This window comes from Triticum aestivum, chromosome 3A (genome assembly GCF_018294505.1).
Source record: "Triticum aestivum cultivar Chinese Spring chromosome 3A, IWGSC CS RefSeq v2.1, whole genome shotgun sequence".
Lineage (NCBI taxonomy): Eukaryota > Viridiplantae > Streptophyta > Magnoliopsida > Poales > Poaceae > Triticum > Triticum aestivum.
This window is the reverse complement of record NC_057800.1, coordinates 11,991,085-11,997,084: the sequence shown is the minus strand read 5'-3', so window position 1 is coordinate 11,997,084 and position 6,000 is coordinate 11,991,085.

The following is a 6,000-nucleotide window of genomic DNA, read 5'->3' as shown; positions in this document are numbered from 1 at the left end:
TTGTTTGGTTATTGCTTTGAGAGAGTCATTCTTCACGGATTGCATGGTACCAGCCAATATTAAGCGCCCTTGTGTATCTGAATTGCCGCACGGTTGTGCTAGATAGTACTGCATTAGATGTTTATGTTTGATAATTGAGTTGTACTTTGCATACAAATTGGTAGAGCCATTCTTACTTCATTCAAAGGCTTGAAATGCTACCATTGCAATGTTCTCCACAAGATATAGATATTCTTTCTGAGGTCAAGTAGGCACAGGGAAGTATTATCATCAAATAGCTGGTGTGGCATGCTGTATGCATGGAAGGTACACCATCAAGATGTCTATATGTTGCAAAAGCAAATATACATATCTTACTTGTATAGTTATCTCTTCAGCTATACTTTAAATTGGCGGGTTTCTGGGACTTAAACCTCAAATTGAAAAGACTCTCGGGACTACCAGGGCAACCTTTTGATATAATGCATGAACCCAACTTGCCAAAAAGCACCTTTAACTTGAACACATGTTTTTGACAGGAGCAACCTTTTTCTTCCTGTAACAGGAGATTGGGTTAATCTCCACCATCATCGATAGGGAGAAATCAATGGAATTAGTTGTTTTGTGACTGATTCCATCACATCTCTGGTGTACACGATTCTGATTTCTGAACACTGTCATTGTGTAGGTACTATCCAATTAAACAAAGTGTATAACTCCAGCCGACAACTGCGACATTAGGAATTAGTATTATGCATTAGTTGCTGATGATTTTGGTTAAGCTGATCAATCCTGTTGCATGTTGGTTTTAGAGGTCAGGTCAGCCGTCAGCGGTGGTTGTTTTCCTGGGTTATGAGCTGATTGCTAGGGAGGTGTACACTAGAGGACAGGCTCATCACTGATAATTCAATGGAGTGTGTAGACTGATATGGTACCTACTACCTACTCAAAGGAGGAAAGGTATAAGTCCGAGGTGAATTTGTTCTCCTTTTGAACCTTCTCTTTCTAGCATATCCCCTTACCACGATCCATATTTTGCGGCCTCAATTTCGTTTCTACAAGTGATAAATTATCTCTGTACCACATTTATACCCCAGGTTGGGTGGCCTTTTTGTGCTTGCTCTATTTTACATTATAAATTGATTATAAATGCCAGGCTTTGTCATGTTCATGTATTTTTATTTCTCATTGTATTATGCAGCAAGTGGTAAATGATACTGTGCTTTCATGCCTACAGACCACATAAATAGTTTGTGCTTTTGTATTATAAATGCCAGGCTTTTGTCTGACCTTAGGCTCGTGACTATCGTAAACAATGTTCAGATTCCACGACCGCATCTCTCCTTGAACCAGGTGGCCAGAGGAGGACGCCATCAATGGGGTGGTGAGGACCATTCATAGCTTGATGCGCTCGGCGGGGGAGAGCAGTGGACGGCCCACGGTCGCCGGTTGCGGGAGAAGGCGAGGAAGACGACCCGAGGTGAGCCGCCTCTGGTCCGACGTGCGAGGCACCTACCGAGTGCCTCCCCAGCTTAACGGTCCCAAACCCAAGGTGAGTCCCTCTTCCACCCATCCATCCTTGCATGTTGTCGCCGTCGGATACGGGAGGCCGCTGATTTCGTCGCTAGGCCAGATTAGAAGTGAAGCTCGCCTTTGAGTTTTAGGTTGGATGGTGAACTCGGTAGCTTATAGATTGTGGTTGTCCTTTTTGGATCAGTGTATTGATGCAGTTGCGCCACTATATATTGTTTTCCTGCAAGTGGTCTTTGGGTCAGTGAACATTAAAACATTGTCAGAAGGATGGAATCAGTAATAATGTTGATCCTTGCTTGGTGTCAGATTACTTCAGGTGACAACGGGTGTAGCTTGCTAACTATTTTATTGTCAGTACCTCACTCACGAATGTCTCGGGCTGTTGATTTTTTAGGCTTATTCTGGACATAGATTTATCCTGTTCATATGTTTAAATAAAATAGTTAAAGTTCATGTCTATGCTTCGTATGAAATAAAATATGGGATGTGCTTTTGAATCTGCAATATTTTCAGCCTATAGGATTTACTTCTTTCAGCTCTTGGTTGTATGCCTAAACAGAATAACCGAAGTTCGAATTTATGTGTGGTAACAAACTAAATATGATAAGCATTTGTCATGTTCTAAGAAATAGTATATTGTAAACAATCGGGTGAATTTTGCACTTCCATTTCTGGGTGTGTTGTTTCAGGATTTTGCAGGTTCCTGTTTATATTTCTGTATGCCTTGTGGTTTCAAATAGTGATGCTTCTCAAGTTGTTTTGTTTGCAGGTCTGGCAATATTTATTTGCGCCTAGCTCCTAACATGCATGGATCCATCATTTTATTATTTTGTCATCTCATGTAGTTTCACATGATGTTAGAGTTCATCGTCCGAATTATTAATTAGGTGGTGGCTTTGTCAAAATAATAATTATTAGAAGCTCAGAACCGTGAGAGATCGATGGTATTTTCAAACTGGAATGACAATGCTAAGACTAAATTTGACATTCAAGTGGAAATCATGTTGGTATTTGGTGCATGACAAGGTGCAGATTTCCTAACTTCTGCAATATGGTTTGTTTGGTTTGTGCTGATCTGCTGAAGCCTTTGTTCAGCGATTAGATACAAAGTCTACTCAGCAGGAGGAGCATGAACAATTGTGAAGGAGGACCCCACTGCCTTGGACAAGGTGGGAGGGGCACTGTTCAGGTACATGAATATTCCTTAGAGCTCCAATCAGCTCTTTCATTTGTGATGAGCTTACTTATGATGGTTACCTGTTGCTGTCAAGTATCATAGCAGCTACTTTTTGTTTTCTTATATTGAATGTGACTGGAATGCATTCCTTAATCGCCCTCATTGTGTGCACAAGCAGTTGCTATTACATGTATTAAGGAGACTGATATATATTTGTTCTATGAAAATATGTTCCTTTTTTGGTTAAGAACACCACTTCATCATTTCTGATGTATAGCTTTCCTAGGTTCGTTAGCCAATTATAATAATTTTTGTAGATCTTTCACAGTATCTTTAGGAATGAAGCCATGAGGATGCTACCTATTCTTTCCTTTCAAGTATCCGGCACTACGAGCTGCATTAATTAGCTTCACCTCAGAATGTTGAAAGAGGAAGTAGGAGTTCTCAGAAATGATAATCTACAAGCGCAGTACATGTTCGTTGATTAACGAAGACAAAGGCCCTACAACTCAACTGCTGTAACACCTATTTTTACAATGTAGGGTATGAACTACTTGGCTTTATTTTTAACTTATGTACTGATGTAGAATGATGGCTCCTGTTTCTTACTCGCTGGTATGAGCTTTTTTGTTGTATTTTCTAAAGCTCATGTATTTACTCATCTATGCTAACTAGCATTGCTACAACATTTGTATACTCTAATAATTATCCTTTCCTTGCCGTTGGCAGGGCCTTTTTTGTACAATTGCTCATACTTATCAATGTGGAAACTACATATATTAGAGGCACTTATTACATTGCGTTGGATGCAAGCTGCTGTTCTGCTAGCTGGTACCTCTTATGAAATACCAAGTGTTTGATCAGCACCTGAGGCATGTAGCTGGCGCGTTTTTTTTTGATTAGTTTGAATTGCTTACAAATATGTCATGTGGTAGCCAAGGTGTGCTTCCTATCACAATTTGAATGTTTCTTCTTCGCTATATTGTTATCCTGTATGAATGCATATGCTATACCTGGATTTCTATTAACTTAGCGTTATCTCGTTGACCAAAACGTTGTGACCGGCACCCTCGCGCCAGGGCGCGATCCTGATCTAGTGATGCATTAGTGATCCATCCGGTGCAGCACCACAACTAGCTGCAACCTGTCTCCTTCCTCACCTTTGTCCCTTGGCGTTTAGCTTTAGCATCATATCAGTAGCAATTATCAATCTCTGTACTTGCTGCATGCGTGGGGGCGTCCATGGCATAACTAGTGCTAGTATTGATGCATGCATGTCTGGAGAGAGATGAGAGAACAGAAAAGGCCCGTGCTCAGGTCATCTCCAGTGAACGTACGTCGATCGGTCTGGTGAATGCGACACTGCAGCAGACGGCGTCTGGAGCTCGATCGAATATCATCGTACTCAACATCGATCTCACCTACTATCATACTCCTCAGACCAAACTACTTTTGGTTAGAGCTACTCTTTGGTGTATGCTCACAGGGCCTGGTCCACTGGAAAAAGAGTCATTAGAGCATCTACAGCCCGGCACCTTAAACCCGTCCCAAATGCCCGGGCGGACGGCCCGGTCAATGACTGTTTACGAAAATGTGACTCCTGAAACGGGCCTCAAACGCCACGGCTGACCGGCACCCCTTATATCCAACAGAAATATGAGGCGGATATGGAAGCGCACTGGCGTGCCCGCCACATCGAACTGACGATGGGGTCTCACAGGAAAGCACTCCAAAACCCGGTGGTCCAAAGGTCGTCTACTCCGTCAGACCAATGGGGTCGTGTGACGCCGCTCCGGCGGGCCATGTAATGCCTAGCCCGTCTATCCAAAGGAGGACTTGGAGAAGGAGGAGGAGGAGGAGGAGGAGGAGGAGCCGGAGGAAGATGTGGGGGACGCTAGCGATGCGGATCTGCGGGTGATCCTCGATTCCGAATTGGAGGAGGAGGCCGAACACGCCGCGGGTAAGTACGACGAGCCGGAGCCCTCCCACGCGCCCATCTATTCGCCGCCCAGCACCGACGTCGTGGACATCTCCAACAACGAAGCTTAGCTAGGGTAGTACGTAGTATATAGTATGTAAGATTTATTTTGCATACTTTGTATGGATGCAGAGGATCATATTTGAGGCTCGACCGGTCACTGTCCGCGAACGCGCTTGGTCGCGTCCGCGGGCGTTTGAGAGGTTGGATTTGCTGTCTGCGTCTGTAGATGCTCTTATATTTGGTAGGTGTACTATGTAGTTACACAGGGGTCCATCAGTCCATGGTCCATGGAGACAACACCCCCCCCCCCCCTCCCAGTACCGCTGTACGTACTCCTATTTCACCTCTGTCAACTTAGAATGCGATCTTTCTCGACCACAATGATATATTTTAGATTATCTTGTGAACGTCTTGCAGTTTAGCTAAATGCCAATCGACTGATTTTGAAATAGGGTCAATCGGTTTTCAAGAGTTGGCCGGAGTGAGCCGCAGGTAAGGAAGGAGAAGGAAGAGGCTTGCTGGAGGGCTACCCCAGTATCTATCTTAGGGTTCAGGGTGGGGGCGGTGGTGGACTGCGATGGTGGGGCGGTGGTGCACTTCGCCGGAGAAAAAACTTAAACACGAGCGGGCCCAGAAGGATGGCCCGGGGCGGCGGCTAGACCGGCGGTGGGGGACGGTTCCGGGAAGGGCGAGGCGGTGAGGGTATGCAGGAGTGCCGCCGGCCGCGGGTGGTGGTCGTAGGCCGTTCCGCCGGCGGCCGGCGACGGTCTGGAGAAGAAGGAGAAGAGATGGAGGTAGAAGAAAGGTTGGGCGCTATTGGATGTCGATCGGACGTTCAAAAATGATTGACTAACCCAATTCAAAAAAGTCAGTTGATTGATGTGTAGCCTCACCCAACGTCTTGTGATCCATGCATGATTCTCTTGGGATCATGACCATTCATAAGCGCTCTGTCTAATGAGATGGACGGTATGCGACATGATTGATTCATGTGTGGTAGTACAAGTTTTTCAAGTTCAGACGTTGTGCGTTTTTTTAGAAAAGGAGGACGACCCCCGGCCTCTGCATCTGGACGATTCATACAACCACTTTATTAATTATTGACACAAGACCGTACAGAGTCATACAACAATAAGTCTAAAGCCACCAAACTAAGCAACAACTGTCGCTATCACTATCCAGTTGATGTAGGGCGCTAAAAGTCTGGGCCTAATACCAAACAGACCACGCAGCCAAACCTAAACATCTAAAGACTTGAGGTCCCACCCAGGACGCCTGCCGGGTATGGGCACCCACCAGTCCGGCGTGCTTCTCAACCAGGACCCCTGCC